The sequence below is a fragment of the Maniola hyperantus genome, chromosome 19 (genome assembly GCF_902806685.2).
Source record: "Maniola hyperantus chromosome 19, iAphHyp1.2, whole genome shotgun sequence".
Classification (NCBI taxonomy): Eukaryota; Metazoa; Arthropoda; class Insecta; order Lepidoptera; family Nymphalidae; genus Maniola; species Maniola hyperantus.
In genome coordinates this window covers 933338-954178 of record NC_048554.1, presented here as the reverse complement: position 1 = coordinate 954178, position 20841 = coordinate 933338, and the positions used below count along the sequence as shown (strand labels likewise).

Sequence of the window (20841 nt, the reverse complement as noted above, 5' to 3'; positions counted from 1 at the left end):
AGCCCAGTTTATTCTTCGTCGAGGGTCGGAACGGGGTTAGTTTTCCGCGCACACCACCGCGCAGGCACCGCGGCAGTCCGCGCGCGCCTCCCGCACCAATCACACGTAACCTGCCTTCTATTCTTATCTATAAAAAAATCGGACTCAAACCGTGTTTTATAGTGACAATAATTAACAGAAAGTGATTATTTGTGGCTGTGTACATCCAATTTCTAAGTCCAGGTGAGTTGGCGGTCCTATTGTGGAATGTAGTGTTTTAATTTGTCACTAGATGGCGTTGTTCTACCGCGTCCGTAATGCAGTCGTAATGGTTATGTGGGGTTTTTTGTAGGAAATAACTTTATTACGTAAGGTACTCTTTAAAATCACTTAAGACTTAAGTTACTATAGCTTATGCGTCTTTTAGTATTTTTGTAACTTACTTTCCATTTTTAAGCTATTGATTTAATTTTGCGTGATGCTGACTTATAATTTTTTGTATTAGCATCGAATTACATGGTCGCTCGAACAATTAGATTAGAGGAATTAAATCGATCATTTTCATATGTAGTAGTGTATTAGTAGGTAGGTAGTTAGGTGCATAATTGTAGCGTCATGTAAATAAATGATGGCGGTTAGTGCTTGGGCACGCGTTAGTTAAATATTTCAGCTCTACCTAGGGTTGCCACCTACTAATAAACTATTTTTTTTGTAAATGTAATAAGTATTTCATACTTCATTAAAAGACTACTATTATATAATACTAGCTGATGCCCGCGACTTTGTACGCGTGGATTTAGGTTTTTAAAAATCCCGTGGGAACTCTGATTTTCCCGAAGAATTATGTTTTATCCCGAAAAATCAAAGAGTTCGCACGGGGTTTTTAAAAACCGAAACTTACGCGGGCAAAGTCGCAGGCATCACCTAGTTTATAATATGTTATATCGTTAAACCATAAAACAAGCTTTTAATTATCACTCATTGGTTTAGGTTTTGTTAATAAGCATTTTTTTACGTAACTATTATTATTATGCTAAAATATTATTTTGACAACCCTGGTTTCATGAATTTGTTCAGAGGTATAAAAGAAGTCAGAAAGTGAAAATTGTGGACCAAATCCTCGACAAAATTAAAATTGGTAATGATTTATGTTATAAATTTATTTTTAGAACAAAATTCTTAACAAAATTTAAATTGGTAATGATTTATGTTATAGATTTATTTTTAGAATAAAATTCTCAACAAAATTCAAATTAGTAATGATTTATGTTATAGATTAGAGGAACAAGTAATTTATCTTATGGTGATAAGATCGTGGGTTTATTAGCAAAGTATTGTTATCCGATCCAAACAACACTCCCCTTTTCAGGGTTCCGTACCCAAAGGATGCCAATGGGACCCTATTACTAATCCTCCGCTGTCCATCCGTCCTTCCGTACGTCTGTCTGTCAGCGAGCTGTTTCTCGTAAACTGTAGTAGAGATTGAAAATCTTACGCAATGTGTATTTCTGTTGCCGCTATAACACCAAATAATAAAAGTTTCAAAATGGCCGCCTGGAAATTTAAAGAAAATTAACGTACGGAACCCTTCGTGTGCGAGTCCGACTCGCACTTGACCGATTCTTTATTCAAAATGGTGCCATTAACCTCTTTTGTGTCGCTCGACCTATAAAACCTAGTTAAACGTTTGTTCTTTCACCGGTAAACTTTGGTGGGGTGTTTTACTTAACTAAGAACGCTTAATAGGCTCACTTGATAGTCTTACGGCCGTACTCACAGCCGCACTCAGAGTCGCTAATCGTTACTTAAGATTGAGTTAAAACAAGACAGATTTATGTGAGTGATATAGAACGGGAATTTTATTCATTCACTGTGATGAATAAATAAAAATCACGATTTTTTAAATTACCTATTTTCTTTAATAATGAATTCTAACCCCATAAACTACCGCTATACAAAAATCACTTCATTTTATTACTACAGTCCAACACTTGCTTTAACGGTGAAGGAAATCATCATGAGGAAACCTGAATGCCTGAGAGTTCTCCATGATGTTCTCTAGCTAGTGTACATATGTGAGGTAGACTATGGCCAAACCCCTTCTTTCTCACTCTGAGAGGAGACCCGTGCTCTGTAGTCAGCCGGCGATGGGTTGATCATGATGATGGTGAAACTTTCAACATAGCGCAGACTAATAACTCAATATGAGGGTATAGGTACCTAAGCACATTGTGAATTCTAGTCCCCAAGTTTGGGCAAACACGACAACGGCAGGAAATTGCTACAGCCACTCAACTGTAATTGAGTTTGCATAATATGCGCTGTTTCTGTTGAACGATTTATATTGTCTGATAGCTAATGGCTGGCATGCTTGCAATGCCTCTCGCGCGTCACTGTTATATGTACCTTGAAATGAAATGAAATTCAATGAACCAAAAGCTTAATTTGCTATAATCAGCTGAAACAGGACGAATCTGTATGGTGCCACGTGCAGCATGCGAAATGCACTGCCCGCCCGAGCTTCGCATGCTGCATGTTGCACCATACAGATTCGACCGGTTTCAGCAAATTAAGCTTTTGGTTCATTGTATATCATGGACTTCCGCAAAGTAACGCCTGCTTCTATACAACATTTGCACTGAAATTATTAATTTGTATGAATATGGGAAGACAAGGTGTTTACAAACCATTAATGTCGGAGGTGGCAGTAGCCGAAAAATCAGTTACCAATTTCGACGCAATGACAACATACGAATAAGCCAAAGTTTAATATAAAGATGAACTATTTTGGAAATCATTGGGAAATCAGGGGGCACGGCAGTGCCCTCGCCAAGACGAGCCAAACTAAAGGACGGGGCATTACGTACCTTTTCTCGAAGCGTTTCGTCGTATTTTCGAGCAGTCATAGCTTCGGTCTGGATGACGCTGGAAAGCTGAAATTTTCAGAATAAGGTGTCCTCAGCAAATTATTAAAAATACTAAGTATCATATAACTTACTAATTGAGCAAAGTTAATGTAGAGCGGAGAAAGTCATTCTTGCAGAATATTGCTGCGTGGTTGATGTTTACAACCAGCTTTTCGGATTTCAGACTGCTCTTACACCGTGGAGCAATTCTCGCTTATCATTATGCCTTAATCTCGGATTAAATCCTAAGATGCTCAGCTTTAATTGTGAGCACTGCCATTACTCTGATGCTTATCGTTGATTAATATTCGCCTTAATTCGTTAACCTCTGCTGAAAATGTACGTGAGTTGAACATTTTCTTGTTGCCTAGATTTGACTTGAATAATTCAAATTGATTTTTTTATCTAAAAATATAAAAAGAAAAAGCGACTGACGACTGACTGGCTTCCTGAACTGACTGACTGACTTCCTGACTGACCGGCCTATCAACGCACAGCTCAAACTTATGAACGGTTCGGAAAGTTTGGCATGCAGATAGCTATTATGACCTAGACATCCGCTAAGGATTTTTGAAAATTCAATAAAATAGGGGTTTGAAATTTGTATAGTCCAAGCGGATGAAGTCGTGGCTATTAGCTTAATCAGGGAGTGGGCTGCGATCTAAAGTTAAGTTTAGACCAGCTGTTTATCCTTCTCATTACCTCCAACCCACTGGACTGACGACCTTAAGAAGGTAGCGGGAAGTGGGTGGATGAGGAAGGCGGTGGATCGTGTGTGGTGGCGTGCTCTTGGGAAGGTCTATGTCCAGCAGTGGACGCAAACAGGCTGATTGATTGATTGATTGATACTAATCATAGTTAGATTATAGATCCGCGGTTAGATCCCGGGCACGCGCCTCTTATCTTTTCCAAGTAATGTCCGTTGTTAGCTATTAAATATCACTTGGTTAACGATTAAGGAAAAAACGGTGAGGAATCCGCACTTGGCCCGCGTGATGGACTACGGCCTAAACTCTTTCTTATTCTGTAAGGATAACCGTGCTCAATAGTAAGCCGGCCATGGGTTGATGTGGGATTTCCCAAGTTTCCGTTTCGTAGCAGTTGTCTACGGCGTAGACGGTCTACAGCATCAGAGAAATGTAACAAAGTTTTAGTTTTTCTACAGCAAGTAACAATCAAACCATTACGCATTAATCATAGATTTAATATTTTTCAGGTACAGAGCTGATTTCGTTTGTCGGTAAGTACTTTGATGTGTTTCCATAATAAATATATAATATAATAGTATAATATCATAAATATAGTCTGTCTGTTACCTTTTTAAGGACTAAGCACTGAACAGATCTTGACGAAATGTAAGAGATTCCTACTACGGCATGAATTTACAATTCAAAATATTAAAATTAAAAATTACCTTGTGCTTTTTATTTTTTGGTATAAAAAAAAATAAAATATCGAGAGTTTCATTTTTGTTCCGTTTGCCGTGGAGACCCTGGGACGACGGAGTCAGTGCTAAAAAAAATTTACGAGACATTTCATTGATTTTTTTTATTGCTGGCTGGCTCATTTTTTGCGCAATGGATCAGCCTAGCAGTCCAGCGCTGAAATGCAGCCAGTATTCTTGGCACCATTCAACGCGGGCATGATTTGTATAGTAATTAGATAAGACTAGCTTTAAGTTTTATTGTAATATTTTCAATAAAATACCCATATTGACAATTGGATTCTTAATATTTGCATATTGTATTGTACATTATTCTTGAATAAAAGTATTTTTATACTACGAGTATGTTGCCCTCATCAAACTCTCATGACTTCATAAGATAAATTGTTCTTCCAGTAACTAAGTATTTCTAAAACTTACTCTCTAAATTATATTTATTAAAGTTTCAACTTTTAAGAGTCAAAGTTTTAAGAACGTTTTCTTAGTTCATGAAGTTTTCTAAAGAACTTTGTAGTTGTTATTTAATTTGCTGGATCTCTTTTGAGTTATTTTACTTTAGGATTAAGGAAAACTTCTTTGAAATAAGTTTTAGTTAGACCTTATAGATTAAATGATGAATAGTTACATATAGTCATAGTTAACGTAAGTAGATGGCATAATGTATGTCATTCTGGTTCTGGTACAATAGATACAACTAGCTAATTAATAAGTTTGAAATTATACAGACTAACCAGAACACTGGCAAAAACTTAGCATTATACTACCTTAACACAATCCAATACCAATAACCTATATAATTTAGAGCCTCAATAGCTCAACCGGTAAAGGAGTGGACTGAAAACCGAAAGTCGACGGTTCAAACCCCGCCCGTTGCACTATTGTCGTACCTACTCCTAGCACAAGCCTGACGCTTAGTTGGAGAGGAAAGGGGAAAATTAGTCATATAACATGGCTAATACTCTTTTAAAAAAAACCAATAACCATTTGCCTCATTTTGTAGTTTCAGTGATGTAGTATTTTTCAAACCCGCAATGTATATAGCGTGCAAAACTTGGGTCAATGCCCCGCCTTTCGAGTGGCCTACTTACGCAACGTTCGTTGACCTCTAGCGTCAGTCAGATGTTTTATTTGCAATATATCGTAAACTATTACAAAATTATTATGCCACACCCCGGGGAAATTAGTATTTATAGAATTTATCACTAAATTATTTATTAAGATCAAAATTTCAAGAACGAAAGTTTTAGGGGAGTTCGCGCGAATTCGCGAAGTTTCCACGTGGATAATGGGGCTCTTAGCTTTTATTTTTTATCCAATTTGTTCAACCTTTACCTTTACAGGAATTTCGGAAATCCTTTGAAGAAAACCTTGTTATTAGGCATAATTCAGTTCGTGCTTCTGTAAATAATGTAAACTAATAAATTTTAAGCGGTGATAGCGTAGTGGTTAAGACGTCGGGCTTCCTAGTCGGAGTTCGATTCCGGGCACCTCTAACTTTTCGGCGTTGTGTGCATCTTTAAGCAATTAAATATGCATGCTTGAGAGTTCTCCATAATATTCTTAAAGCTGTGTAAAGTCTGCTCATCCGCACTTGTCCAGCGTGATTATAGCCTAAACTCTTCATATTAATCTGTTATTTCCTTTTCCATTTAGTTCAAAATACTTTGTAAAGGCACTAAACTAAATCTACAATAGTTACACTATAGAGACAAAACTTTGCTACGCTTCACTCTTTCTTCCGTTTTTTTACTTTGAACTCAGCTCAGTTCCCCGCTGCGAACAACGGTTAAAAGCTTGCATCCCGGGAACTTAGTGAACAACTTAAATTAATTAACCTGCACACCTAAGTTTTGTTAGTCTACGCTTGCGTTTAATCTTAGGTGTTTTTAGTTTAAACTAGCTGATGCCCCCGTGGATTTAGGTTCTTAAAATCCCGTGGGAACTCTTTGATTTTCCGGGATAAAAAGTAGCCTATCTCTTAAACTATCCCCATGCAAAAATCACGTCGATCTGTTGATCCGTTGCAACGTGATTGAAGGACTAGCCAACAAATAAACATACTTTCGTATTTATAATATGGGTAGTGATAGATAGATAATAACTATAAGTCTAGGACTAGGCCTGACTAGGAACCATCATCTGCTTAGGCATGCCTTATTGATTGTTAAATAACTTACCAGCTCTGCCCAGCCAGGAGACGCCTACCATCATGACAGTATATTATGTAGAACTAGCTTATTCGCCGCGACCTCGTCCGCGTGGACTACACAAGTTTCAAACCCCTATTTTACCCACTTACAGGTTGAATTTTCAAAAATTCTTTCTTAGCACATGTCTACGGCATAATAGCTATCTGCATGCCAAATTTCAGTGAGCTATGCGTTGATAAGTCAGTCAGTCAGTCACCTTTTCATTTTATGTATATAGATTGGTAATGAGGTTGAGTTTAATGATATTATCTATGTTGATCGTTACGGTATGTAATTCTCAAATACCTAGGTATGCAATGGTTGCCTGCAAAGTACGCACGCCCCGTCATCGCCCGCAGGCTTCCGCGCTCAACTCACCAGCCTACGTAATGATGTCATCGACATCTATATACCACATACCTATGTCGTACTCATATGTAAATGTATGGATCTTCTATGTACGTCGTGTGTACGCATAATGTGAAAGGGGTGGCTCCACACCAGAGCGAGTCTACTTTAAAACTAAATTAAATGTTCTAATGAAAAATTGGCAAAAAAACAGACAGAAAACTTTAACTGTAGTATAAAACTTTAATGCAACTAACTAAATAGAATATAATCGTACAAACAAAAACAAAGACAGTTATTGTGCTAGAGTGCAAAGGTAGCCTTACCGCTTAGATCCCGTCGACATCCCATCTACACGCACGAAACGTTTTGAGTCATCATTCCTCATACGTATGGCTAAGGTTTGGAATACTCTTCCGCGATAATATGTGTTTCCTACCAATTACAACCCGGGTATTTTAAAAACAAGAATAGGCATCTTCTAGGTAAACGCGTCCCATTTTAGGCCACATCATCACTTTCTATCAGATGTGATTGTGGCCAATGGTTTGCCTATAATGAATTTTAAAAAAATCCTAAAACGTTACAAAAAAAACATTTAGTTTGTTTGATTAATATTCAAACAGAAATCAAACTTCGTTAGTATGGATCGGGCTATAAACATATTTTTCTTAAGCTTTAGACAAGTTGCAAATTCAAGAACAAAATATGTACAGATTAGGTAAAAAAATTAATGTTTCATATTTATCTGGCGCCAGATGTCTAGACATTAGCGATCACCTTGAGTCTATACTTAACGAAGATAGAGGGTGGAATTTTTCTGTTAATATTTTATCAAGCGTTGGTCTGGAATTTCGTCCCTGAGGAATCTTTCACAAGTTTTCTTTAAAAATTTTATCGAAAAGATTTAAAGAAATATTTTTTCTATTCAAGATTCTTTATTTGCAGAAACATTTTTTGCAATGAGATGTTATTACATATTGTCCAGTAGAAATGTTTCACCTTACATAATCAGTAATGCAAAATTAAAAGTAACACAATTTAATTCTAACCTATTCTTTAAAATTCAAAAATTCATCCATCATTTTACTTAAAAATGTGATTGTGAAAAAATTCCCCGCGAATCTGTCTTCATCATTATGAACCGATAGACACAGACTGCTGGACATAGGTCTGTGTTTTGTAAGGAATAAAACTGGGTATAAATATGGGTACCTTCAAGTCAAGAATGAATAGGCATCTTTTAGGCTATCGCGATCCATCTTAGACTGCATCATTTGCCACCAGGTCTGATTGCAGCCAAGCGCTAGTCTAAAAAAAATATGAAACTTTGTAGTCCATAAAAAGCGCTAGTCCATAAAAATTTAATTTTGTATGTAGCGCGCTCGAGACCACGTAAGGAGACTCCTCATTAGGTTCCAAGTAAATCTTAAAGTACAAATGATTCGACATCTACTTTAAATCCTATAAAATTTCCAGTTCGTGAATTGCATCCAAGTGTAGTCTACAGGTACCCAACTAAGAAAATCTCATTTCACATTAACAAGACACCTGTCTGCGACATGTCCTTGTTACTGGCAATTGGCGCATATTGGCCTCGGGACACGTTGCGGGTGTATCTCACCCTGATATACGTACGTCGTCTAGACCGAAATTTATTAAACAGAGCGAATCGCTTTGCTATATACATTTCATTTATTCATTCATTTGCATTCATGAATCTACTTACATAAGGATATTATACAGTTAGACTATAAATGAAACTCTGTTAGGGCATTCCAAAGCATATGGTCCGTACAAAATGACGTCTCACGCGCCATTTAAACTATTATACATACATATACTCAAGTGACGATGCAGACAGCAGGTCTGATTGCAGCCAAGCGCTAGTATATAAAAAAGTCGCATTTCACACCTGTCTGCGATATGTCCATCTAACAGGCAATACATGCAATCTGTTTTTGCCTCGGGACACGTTCCTGATGTATATCACCGCAGTATCCTAGACGTCTGCCGTCTAGACTTTAGACCGAACTTTTTAAAGCAGAGTGAATCGGTTTGCTATTTTTTCATTTTAGCGGTTGAGAATACACAGTATGAATTTCAAAGTGCTCTTTGCGGATTTGCCAGAAGAAATAACCCTGATACAAATATTGTTATCGCACTTTTAGTTGCTGCCTTTTGAAACGGATGTCACGTGATCTGTTTCGGGGAAGCCATCTTGAGTCGATTGTATAAATGCGGGTGGTTGGTTTTTAAGCGAGTCTCGTTACGACTCGAGACTCGACCGACTATTAAACGCTTTTTGTGTTTAGGTCGCCAGTTTGATTAGAGTGGTTGGAATAGCAATTATTGTGCCCTAATCAAGTTAATATTGCAATTAGGTATTTATAAAAGGTAAAACTCTCTATAAGCCTCTGCGCGTTGTGATTAATATTTAATTTCACTTCTGGTATGTTCATAATATTTATTTTATTTTATTTGTCAAAGAACCGCCCACAGAATAACACACTTAAAATAACGTAATATTATTCAGTAAAAGTTTTTGTCCTTAACCAAAGTTCAGACTAGTACATAACTTTATTTTTATTTTCAGATTCAAGCAATACTGTTTCAGTCCTAGAAATAAATATTTTTATTGTGGGAAAACCACAATTTGTAGGAAACTGTGTAGGTAACAACAACCTTTGAATTTCAGTCCGACACTCAAATCAATAAGCTGTAGAGGTTTTGAAATATCGCAAAAAGTAAAAGAAGCTAGACGAACAATAGAGCTTATCGTATATTCATAGAAAAATGGTGAATTTCAGTTTTCATGACCGTTTTACAAACATAAAACGTTAGGCGTCTCTGGAGATTCGCCCCAGACCGGCGGCTAATCAGTAATATATCACACGGCTGTCAGTTTCTCTTCGCGGCCCTAAACCGTGAAACACGGCGATCCCAGTTGAGCTTGCAGACCAGAATCACTAATATGGGGAAGTGAGTTATGATTTTATGAAGTGCTTTCATGCGTGCAATGGATATTCAACTATTTGTCTGCTACGAGACTCTACGAGAAATTTTATTTCTTATCTTTTAGTTTTTGTCACCTTTGCTGACTGTATTGGCAAGGCGACTAGACGGAGTAAAATCTATATGGGATTCTGTCGAGTCTTCTAAAAGTCTTCGCACACTACACAGACTTAACGCCGTCTCTACTCCGACTCGACTCACAGTAAAGCATGGAAAGTTGAACTTCATATCGTTTTCATCAAATCGTTTGCTATGAATAAGGTTGAAAACACAAATAGCTTCTGGCCCCTAAGACACGGGATTTCCTAGTTTAGGGGTCAGGATTCCAGAGAGTTGATTACTGTACTGAGTTGTTCAAATAAATAAATATTATTATTATATTATTCTACATCTCAAAATCGTAGATCTATAACTTAGCTGCGTTGCATTGTTATTTGTCAAAGAATGTATGGCCCTCTTTTGACAGCATCTAGCACCGTCGCTAAGTAACTTATCGACAGATTCCAGATATGTTTTTTTTAGGGTTCCGTACCTGAAAAGGAAAAACGTAACCCTTATAGGATCACTTTGTTGTCTGTCTGTCTGCCAGGGTGATCCTATAAGGGTTCCGTTTTTTCTTTTAATTTAAAATACCCTATTAGTACTGTTTTATCTTATCGACTCAGTAGCTTCTAAAACTGTATGGTAATCAGCCGTGAGACGTGCCACATTTCGGGCTGGCTGTTGCTATTCAGTGATTCAACCGCTCATTAATTACTTGCGCTCTACTTTCCTTTGAATGTACCCTCTTTGGTTGCGAGTGGGCTATAATACGGCACGGTTTAAAAACCACCCGGTTTTTATGACTTTTTAAAAGTCAGACAACGTCTCGCATTTGTCAGAGTTATGCTTAACAAACGTCGTATTTAATTAAAAATTCAAGCGGTCTTGTGCACAAGTGTGAAAGCTGGTCAAGTGTGAATCGGAGTTCCGTACCGAGAAATAACACTTGTTTTTTTTTTAAATATTCATGGTGTCCATTTCCAAAAATATCTATTATTTGTTTTACTAAAAAAGCTAATTATTTAGTGTGAAGCGGCTTTTTTTACAAAGAAAAGCCATGATAGCTTAGTGGTTTAGACGTCCGCCTCCTTTTCGAGAGGCCGGAGGTTTGATCCCCGTGCATGCACCTCATAACATTTCGGAGCTAGGTGCGGTTTCAACAACTAAATATCACTTGCTTTAACTGTGAAGGAAAACATCGTGAGGAAACCTGCATGCTATGCGAGTTCACCATAATATTCTCAAATAAAATGAAATAGAAATAATTTTATTCAAACTTTTACCTCCTCTGGTGCTGCAAATGTTCATGGGCGGCGGTAATCACTTAACATCAGGTGACCCACCTGCTCGTTTGCTCGCTATATCTATTTAAAAAAAACTTCTGAATCGTCAAATGTATCTCTACTTCGGAATACATTTCCTACCGAAAGGTGTGTGAAGTCTGACAATCCGCACAGCCGCCTGCGTGGCAGTTTATGGCCTAAACCCTTCTCATAGCTCATATCCGAGAGGAGACCTGTGCTCAGTAGTGGGCCAGCGAAGGGTTGATCATGATGATGATAAATAGAAACAGCGGTTTTACTTAATTTTTCGTTATATTAAAACAATTTCCTTGTACTTGTGCCGCCAAGTTTCAAGTTAAGGCTCGAGGCGTGTACGCCTACACTTGTGCCAGTTCTGTGTCGCCGCCTACTACGCTACAAGCGCTAAGTGAATGTCAAAAACTATAATAAGCTTCACTTTATACTTAGGTCTTATACTAAAATAGCTTATGCTCGCGATTTCGTCCGCGTGGACTTCACAAATTTCAAAACCCAATTTCACCCCCTTAGAGGTTGAATTTTCAAAAACCCTTTCTTAGCGGATGCCTACGTCATAATAGCTATCTGCATGCCAAATTTCAGCCCGATCTGTCCAGTAGCTTGAGCTGTGCGTTGATAGATCGGTCAGTCAGTCAGTCACCTTTTCCTTTTACATTTATTTAGATGAGAAACAAAAGCTCAGTGGAACAGTTTGCCGTAATTTATTAATAAAAATTAATATTATTGACATTTAAATTAATAAAATATATTTGAGAATGGTTAAAGCTCCTGTAAGTTTTGTTTTGTTATTTATGCAGGGAAAACTGTAATAGAGATAATAGATATATAAAATCTAAAATTAGAGCATGGAATTTTAGTTAACATCTCCTTTCTCTACCTATTTCGTTCTTGCAGAACACCGGCTAGGCTTTAAGATTTGAAAAGCAATTTTAATACCACTAATTGGGAAGCGTGGACGATGACTGTAAAACCGAAAAAACAAAGATTTTTGACTACGTTCCGCGAATTTAAGCCCCTTTAATTATGTCTGCTTTGAGGCATATTCAAATTAAGGGTGAATGAACTGAGTGAAAGGGTTTTTGTGTAAAGGTAAAATTTTTGATGTATCTGTCTAGTGGCTGGAATTTATATGCATTGATACTTCTAAAAAAGCCGTGAAAACCTAGCAAACAGACAAACATACACTAATTTTAGTATAGAGGTTTGGATATGGATAACTCTTGTAACGACGCAATAAAGTGGAATTCACCTCGCACAGCGCTAACGATTTATAATAAACATAATATGTATCTCATCCTGGCGCGTTAACACTTATATCTCTCTTTATCTGCTCCCCCCCTCTCTCCCTCTCATTCTTTCTCTTTTTTTCTCTCTCCGTCTCTCATAAGAGATAATAGCCGTTGAAAGTGTGCGCGTGCGTGTGTAGGTATATTTCTCGGGTCAAATGACCAAGTGCACCCATTCTGATAAAAACACCGTTAAAACACCCTCAACACAAGTACATCGTAATAAATCTTTCCCCAATGTGTTATGTGCCAACAAAAATAATGAAACGGCCACGGAACCCGCAGATGTGAAAACGAAGCCAATTAGAAGGTTCTCGAAATAGCAGTGTAGGCCTCGCGTGAAGAGAAATAGGGTTGGGGAATGGTATTGTTTTTTACGAGGCTGGTGTACGAAGTGGCCGCAATGAAATGTGTGTTTTTGTAGTTCACTCAGATGTAGGCCATGTCATGTTGTATTCCGTAGGCATATACGAACAAAGGGGCTTAGATTTTACGTAAATACATTCATCATCATAATCAACCGATAGACGCCCTACCTAATCTAAATGTATAAACGCACAGTTTAAACTACTGGACGGATCGGCCTTAAATTTGGCATGCAGATAGCTATTATGACGTAGGCATCTGCTAAGAAAGGATTTTTGAAAATCCAACCCCTAAGGTTGTGAAATAGGGAATTGAAATTTGTGTAGTCCACGCGGACGAAGTCGCGAGCATTAGCTAGTAAAAATAAAATCTTCATTTTCAAAAAGTTATAACAGTCGTTTGCTCGTGGTTCCTAAACTAGGTAACCTGTATCGCGGAGACCATACATGACTTTTATATGGCCAGTACACCAATTTCGATTTATCTCGAAGAATCTTGTCAAAATAAGCTCAAATTTTCAAGCATGTTTGAGAAAAATTATTATTAAAATCCCTTTGCACCTTCTACGATTTTTAGACTAATTGAATAACTTAGCTCTACATCGTAGATAGCTAGTATCTACGTCGTAGCTCTCTACTGTGTCTCTACGCTGTGGTACGTCTCGCTGTGTGTAGCCAGCTCAGATTGCGTTAAAGAGAGAGTTAATTCATTAACAAACAGAACAAGAGCGGACTATTCTGAGTGCTTGACGGGACAAAAACCTTTGTCAGCAAAAAAACATGGCATGAGCCTTCTAATCGTTATATCAATGTTTGTTAAGACGCTTATCTAGAGCTTGGTACTTCTATAGTCAAATTTTAAACTTTAGTTTGACTGTTGTTTTATTTTTTGAAAATAATGCCTTTTAAGTTTTTAAATTACATTGTATATAGACGGCTGGAGAATTTGTTTTAAATACACCACGAATCAGTACCCTTATTATAAATGCAAAAGTGTGTTTGTTTGTTGGTTTGTCCTTCGATCACGTTGCAACGGTGCAACGGATTGACGTGATTTTTGCATGGGTATAGATAAAGACCTAGAGAGTGACATAGGATACTTTTTATCCCGGAAAATCACAGAGCTCCCACGGGATTTCTAAAAAACCTAATTCCACGCGAACGAAGTCAGTTAGTAAGAAATAATTTCATAGCGGTTTTATAACAAAGTCAAACATCTCGAAACTCTAGTTAAATAAACAACAAAGTACACCAAGTTAAGATTGTAAAACTCTGTTAGACGTTAGGTTTTACCAACGATTATAGTATTTGACAGGGATAGAACGTCCGCCCAAGCTGTCCCTCCTTAATTGTAGTCATAAATTGTTAAGTCCACGGCGATCCCGCCCTTTGGCCTTAAACCAGTCGGACAGGGTAGATTGTTCCATAATTACAAAAGGTAGTTTACGTTCATTTTAATGAATGTAATTTAAATTTATTGTATGTAAGTAATTAATTTATTAGATGTTTAAACTAACGTGAGTGATTTCCATTATATATAGGATATTACATTAGTATGTTATGGCACAACGGTTGTTTGTTTGTTGATTTATTGGTTTTTAGGGTTCCGTACCTCAAAAGGAAAAACGGAACCCTTATAGGATCACTTCGTTAGTCGTCGTATTTTCACAGATTCGGATCGGATAAGTGCGTGATCGCTGTTAGGTTAGGTTAGGTTAGGTTAGTTCAGTTTTTAAAAATCTTTTCTTAGCGGATGTCTACGTCATAATAGCTATCCGCATGCCTCAGCCCGATCCGTCCAGTAGTTTGAGCTGAGCGTTGATAGATCAGTCAACTTTTCCTTTTCTAGGTATATTTAGATGATATGAGTAGGTAGTGATTGTGATTTTTTTATCAACTTTGAAAGCCTTAAAAATGTTTTGACAGAAGTGGCTATAAATACGTGTTTATATTGGAAATCATAGCTATTGTACTATTCAGTCGTTACACGTGTATCGGCATCTCCCTTAGATGTTTCTCGTTCAAGGACGTTCCAAGACGGGCCTCGCGGAAATATCGCACATACCTTCTCGTCGACCACATTTCTGTTTTCATGTATTGAAAACGCTAGAAAACGAATCCTTACTTGTGTGATATTAAAAGTGTGTCTGTCTGTGTGCTAGCTTTCCACGGCCCATCCGTTTAAACTGATTTAGTTAGCTAGAAGGACTTAGGCTACTTTTGTCCTATAAAATCAAAACGTTCCAACGGGTTTTTCAAAAAAAACCTTATTTCATGTAGATGATGTTGCAGACATCTGATAATCTGAGAGCTAGCTTGCATCCTCCGCAAAAGGACAGACTACTTCTTATCCCTGAAAATCAGTTCCCGCAGGATTTTGAAAAACTTAAAACCACGCGGACGAAGTCGCAAGAATCATCTAGTATTACAATATATTGATTGTTTAGTCCTTATTTTCCGTCCAGAATAAAAATATATTGATTGTTTAGTCCTTATTTTCCGTCCAGAATAAAAAAGGACTTTTAACAAACCCACAAAGGTATTTAAAACTGATTGTGGTTTTTGTGGCACTGAATGTAACTGCACAAAATCATTATACAACTTATACAAGGACTATGTATATATGTATAGCAGACTGTACCGATGAATCTCTTAACTAAAACAAAAGCTTAAAAAGAACAAAAACATCTACTTAACATTAAGAAAACTTATTGTTATGATCCCGTTAATTTGTAAGGCAACTCCAACTCTTTTCATAGCAGCAAACAAACATCGGCAAAGAAAACGAAAGGCAGGAATGAAGGAAAAGTCCATTCCATATTTTCCGAGTACTTAAATCCACGATTTCTCTTAATTAAAAATGCAAATCACACGGCGCAACTGAGGGAGAGGGCGCGATTTTATAGTTTTATCTCTGTCTCGCTGGAGGGTGGAAAGGGGTGCGTATTCAGAACAATAATGATGTGCCTTACCCGCGCAGTTAGGGTTGCCATCCATCCGGATTTCTCCAGTTTTGTTCTAGATAAGAGAATATCCGGGGAGCGTCCGTGCAAGGTTTTGCATGGTTTCAAATTTTTGCGCGCAATCCATTTAACGCAGTTTTTGAAGAAGGTTTAATTTTGAAATGAAATTGTTACCGACGATTAAGGTATATAAAAGGAAAAAAAAGGTGACTGACTGACTGACTGATCTATTAACGTACAGCTCGAACTACTGGACGGATCGGGCTGAAGTTATGACGTAAGAAGAAAAAGATTTTTTTTTTTAAAAACTAACCCCTAAGGGGTAAAATAGGGGTTTGAACTTTAGTCCACGCGGATGAAGTCGCGGGCATAAGGTAGTTGCTTTAGAAGTAAATAAATAAATAATAACAATTTATATTATTTGGATAATTTTAGATAAAAAAGGCATAATATAACGTTCGGAAATCGGGAGTTTTCGAGTGCCTTGTCCTAGGTTATTTTAAGATGGCAACCCTGGTCGCGCTCCCTGATGCGCCATGATAAGTGCCCATCTGCCTATCTCATCTCCCGCAGGAAAACTGTACAGGCATAGGCAATGAACTGAACATTTATTTGAAGCGTGAAATGGAATGCCTGTACGAGTCATATGCTGTGATTTCCGAGCTCAAACAGAACATTTATGTTTTTCAATACAGTTTATTTGAATAGATTCGTGAACGATATAACCGTTTGAGTTGTTGCCTAGCTAGAGGATTGCATATATTTGTGTCTAGTAATTATATATTCATAGGTAAGTATAGTTCGCGGCAGGTGACGTGCAGGTGTGCAGGGTGTCCCCCCGCCTCATACCCCGATTGCCATATCGACCTGTCGCGAACTATATCTAGATTAGTTTTGTCTACTTAATTATGTCCCGGCACGCCCTTATGCATAATTAACTTAAATTAGTAAGAACCGCAAACGAATTACCTACAAGGATTATTGTAATTTTAATTTTCCTTTTTTAATAGATAGGTAATGCTCGCTTTGTCCTTTGGACTTTCGTAACTCCGCGTAAGTTTCGGTTTTTTCCGTAGGAGTTCTTTAATTTTCTGGGATAAAAGTAGTCTATGTCCTTCTCGGAGATGCAAGCGAAATCTGTACCTCGTCAAAAACGGTTAAACAGATGGGCCGTGAAAAGCTAGCAGTCAGACATACCTTGTGTCTTCGTTCCTAATTCTAACTACTAAGATATGGAACGCCTTTCCGGCATCAGTTTTTCCCTCCGCTTTTAATATGGGTGCCTTAAAGTTAAGACTGAAGACTGAGGCTGATCAGTGATGATCACTGATTGTCAGCATGTCTGATTGAAATGAAATGAAATGAAATGAAATGAAATGAAATGAAATGAAATGAAATGAAATGATTTATTTGTTTTAAAAGGTCTTTTTAAAATTGTGCCAGGGACCCTAAAGTAAGTTTGCAAAACCTGTATCTCAGGGTCCCCGCTCTCCCTCCTCCATCATTAACAAATAAACACTTATACAAAACTAAATTTAGTGATATGATATGAATATGAAACTTAAAAATATGTGTGTGTGTGTGTGTGTATGAGTGTGTGTGTGTACATATGTGTATCAGTGTGTATTGTATGTGAGTGTGAGTGAGTGTATGTGTGTGTGTGTGTGTGTACATGTGTATATTTTTAATAACAAATAACAATTTTCAAATTTAACCTACCTATTTATATTCCTACAAGTAATTCTGTTTCGTCGTACGTTTTTTCTTGTAACCACTTAGACAATGTTTTTTTAATATCAAACTGTTTACTAGTGTGGAAATTGAGAATTTTGTTGATTTTATTGTAGAGATGTGCAGATTTTCTGGTGTACTGATTCCGAGAAAAAGACGTTTTTGCTGCAGCTATATTAATGACATTAAGTTTCCTTCTCCTTCGTACAATTAAAGGTTCAAATTTTGTGGATTTATGTACTTTCAGAATCGTTTGCAAAATATATAACTGTCTCACAGTTAATACCTGACTGGTTGAGTAAAGCTTGTGTGTAGGAAATCTATAAGGTTTCTGATACATGACCTTTAGTAAAGATCTTTGTATTACAGCCTAGCGCTAGTCTATAAATTAAAAAAGAGACACTTTGGCATTTATTACTTATATATTACTTGCTGATGCCCGCGACTTCGTACGCGTGGATTTAAGTTTTTAAAAATCTCGGGAGAACTCTTAGATTTTCCGGGATAAAAAGTAGCCTATGTCACTCTCCAGGTCTTAAACTCTTAAAAAGCGCGAGTCAGGCTCGCGCAACGAGGGTTCCGTACCACAGTCGTATTTTTTCGACATTTTGCGCGATAATTCAAAAACTATGATGCGTAAAAATAAATAAAAATCTGTTTTAGAATGTAAGTACAGGTGAAGACCTTTCATATGACACTTGATATAGTTATCTTACTTCGAAAGTTGAAAATACTAATTATTAGTTCATGACCACAATTTAATTTTTTTTTGTGTGATCTAACACTAAATTCACGGTTTTCAGATTTTTCCCCAAATGTCAGCTATAAGATCTACCTACCTTCCAAATTTCATGACTCTAGGTCAACGGGAAGTACCCTGTAGGTTTCTTGATAGACAGACAGACAGACGTTTTTCCTTTTGAGGTACGGAACCCTAAAAAGGGTTATTACCAACTTCTGACTTATTAAGTAGTAACAACATAAAGTCGCTAGTGTGGCCTCACTCTAAATAAATACACAGTGAATACTCGAGAGCTTCAGGCAACCGTGCCGTTGAATAATTCCCGCATCGTCGCCATCGTCGCGTGTATAACGCGAACGGTACCTACCTATTATAAAATCAAGCGGCTGCTAGTTTATAGTAGGAGACTACAGTATCATACTGTAGTCTCCTACTATAAACTAGTCTACTAGGTACTTAATAATACGATAGAGGATACTGTTAAGCACTTGAAAACTTTGTAAGAATGCCTTTTATTGACTGTTAAGTTATGAAAACTACATGATGAAATAACTGGTCACACGTAGGTATGTATTCGAAATCAAAAATTAAAACTTATATTTTATTTATTTCATTTAGGACAACAGTAGTATCGCTTTTTTTTCTTTTTTTAAATTGAAAATCTAAATATATAAAACGAAAAGGTTACTGACTGACTGATCTATCAACGCACAGGTCAAACTATTAAACAGATCGGGCTGAAATTTGGCATACAGATAGTTATTATGACGTAGGCATCCGCTAAGAAAGGATTTTTGGAAATTCAACCCCTAAGGGGGTGAATTATGGGTTTGAAATTTGTGTAGTCCACGCGGACGAAGTCGCGAGCATACGCTAGTATTAGTGTAATTTTTAAAATGGCTATGTCACATAGACAGATAGACACACTATATAACAGACGGACGGACGGACTGGACGAAACTATAAGGGCTCTTAGTTTGACTACGGACGCGTAAAAACGCAAATCAGCATAGTGAAGACTTACAAAACACGTCGTAAGTAACCGCACGTCGTCGTCCGTCAATCAGGGTGTAACGATATCCGCGAAACAAATCGTGTAGGCTTCCTGGGAGGACTTATCGCAATGGCTTACTTACACCGTGTATTCACTCTTGGCAGAGCCATCCCAAAGGTGAAAGCAGCACTCATACAGCATACATATAGCAGTACACATAAATTTTCCATGAATTCACTCATATGTTATCGCACTTATAATTTACTAGCTGATGCCCGCGAGTTCGTCCGCGTGGATTTAGGTTTTTTTAAATCCCGTGGGAATTCTTTAATTTTCCGGGATGGGACGGGAACGGTTGGACCGTGAAAAGCTAGCAGACAGACAGACACACTTTCGCATTTATAATCATCATCATCATCATCAGCCTGTGGACGTCCACTGTTGTACATAGGCCTTCCCTAAAGAGCGCCACCACACCCGGTCCTCAGCCTTCCTCATCCAGCCACTTCCCGCCAGCCTCTTTATATCGTCGGTCCATCGTGCTGGAGGGCGTCCCACACTACGCTTGCTTAAACGCGGTCTCCACTGAAGGACTTTCCGGCTCTACGGCATCGCCTCTACGACAGGCATGACCTGCCCACTGCCATTTCAGCTTGCTAATAGTTTGGGCTATGTCAGTGACCTTGGTTCTCCTGCGGATCTCCTCATATCGGATCTTGTCCCTCAAGGAAACTCCTAACATAGCCCTGTCCATAGCTCGCTGAGCGACTTTGAGTTTGTGGACAAGGCCGTTTGTTAGTGTCCACGTTTCAGCACCATAGGTGAGGACGGGAAGAACACACTGGTTAAAGACTTTCGTCTTGAGGCACTGAGGAATTGACGATGAGAAGACTTGACTCAATTTCCCAATAATTTATTTTATAATATTAGTATGGATTATCTGTGACAGAAGTCACGAGATCCGTTGCGTCAACATCTTATGTCGAAAGTATAAATACGGGTGGTTCATGGTTTTAAAGCCAGTCTCGCTCAGAGGTTGACTCATTCGACTACTAAATGCTTTGTGTTTAGGTCGCCATTTAATTGATTGGTTGTTATAGTTATTTTCTGCCCTGATCAGGTTAATCTTGTAGTTAGGTTAGTATAAAGATTAAACCTCTCAGTTAACCTCTACTCTTGTGATCAATGTCTGCGCACAAGTTTAACAAGAGAGGACATTCCAATAACCAATTCAAAAATAGCTTATAATACCCTGTCTTTCTGTCTGATTTTTAACTCACTTCTGGTATTCTTTATATACGTAACATACCGAGTAGTTTGTATCGAAAGTATACGTCAGTTTTATAGTGAACCTCGTCGCGAATAGATTCTATAGAGCGAACATTTTCATCAGCTCTCTCTAGTTGAAATTCTAGCAATTTGAACTAGTGAGAATTGATGAAAATGCTCGTACACAATCGATGCTTTTGGAGCAGACGTCATGGATCTAGTAAAGTAGATTACTGTGAATATACT

At 37.7% G+C, this 20841-nt stretch overlaps 2 protein-coding genes across 6 annotated transcripts in view; one reads left to right on the top strand and one right to left on the bottom strand.

The window, feature by feature from the left end:
* The window catches only part of LOC117990940 (large ribosomal subunit protein eL34-like), a 192482-nt gene extending 182139 nt beyond the window's left edge, over nt 1-10343 (bottom strand). The window contains exon 1 of the mRNA XM_069504995.1: nt 10339-10343. The gene's annotated coding sequence lies outside the window, so the exon portion shown is untranslated. The remainder of the gene's footprint in view (nt 1-10338) is intronic.
* Nucleotides 1-20841, top strand: part of bsk (mitogen-activated protein kinase dJNK) — a 92730-nt gene that overhangs the window by 12912 nt on the left and 58977 nt on the right. The window contains exons 1-2 of one of the 5 annotated variants that reach the window (XM_069504958.1): nt 78-222; nt 4102-4125. The exons of 1 other annotated variant lie outside the window; for it this stretch is intronic. The gene's annotated coding sequence lies outside the window, so the exon portion shown is untranslated. Of the gene's footprint in view, nt 1-77; nt 223-4101; nt 4126-20841 lie in introns of those variants that run through there. 3 more of the 5 variants (XM_069504959.1, XM_069504960.1, XM_069504962.1) reach the window with 3 other exon arrangements.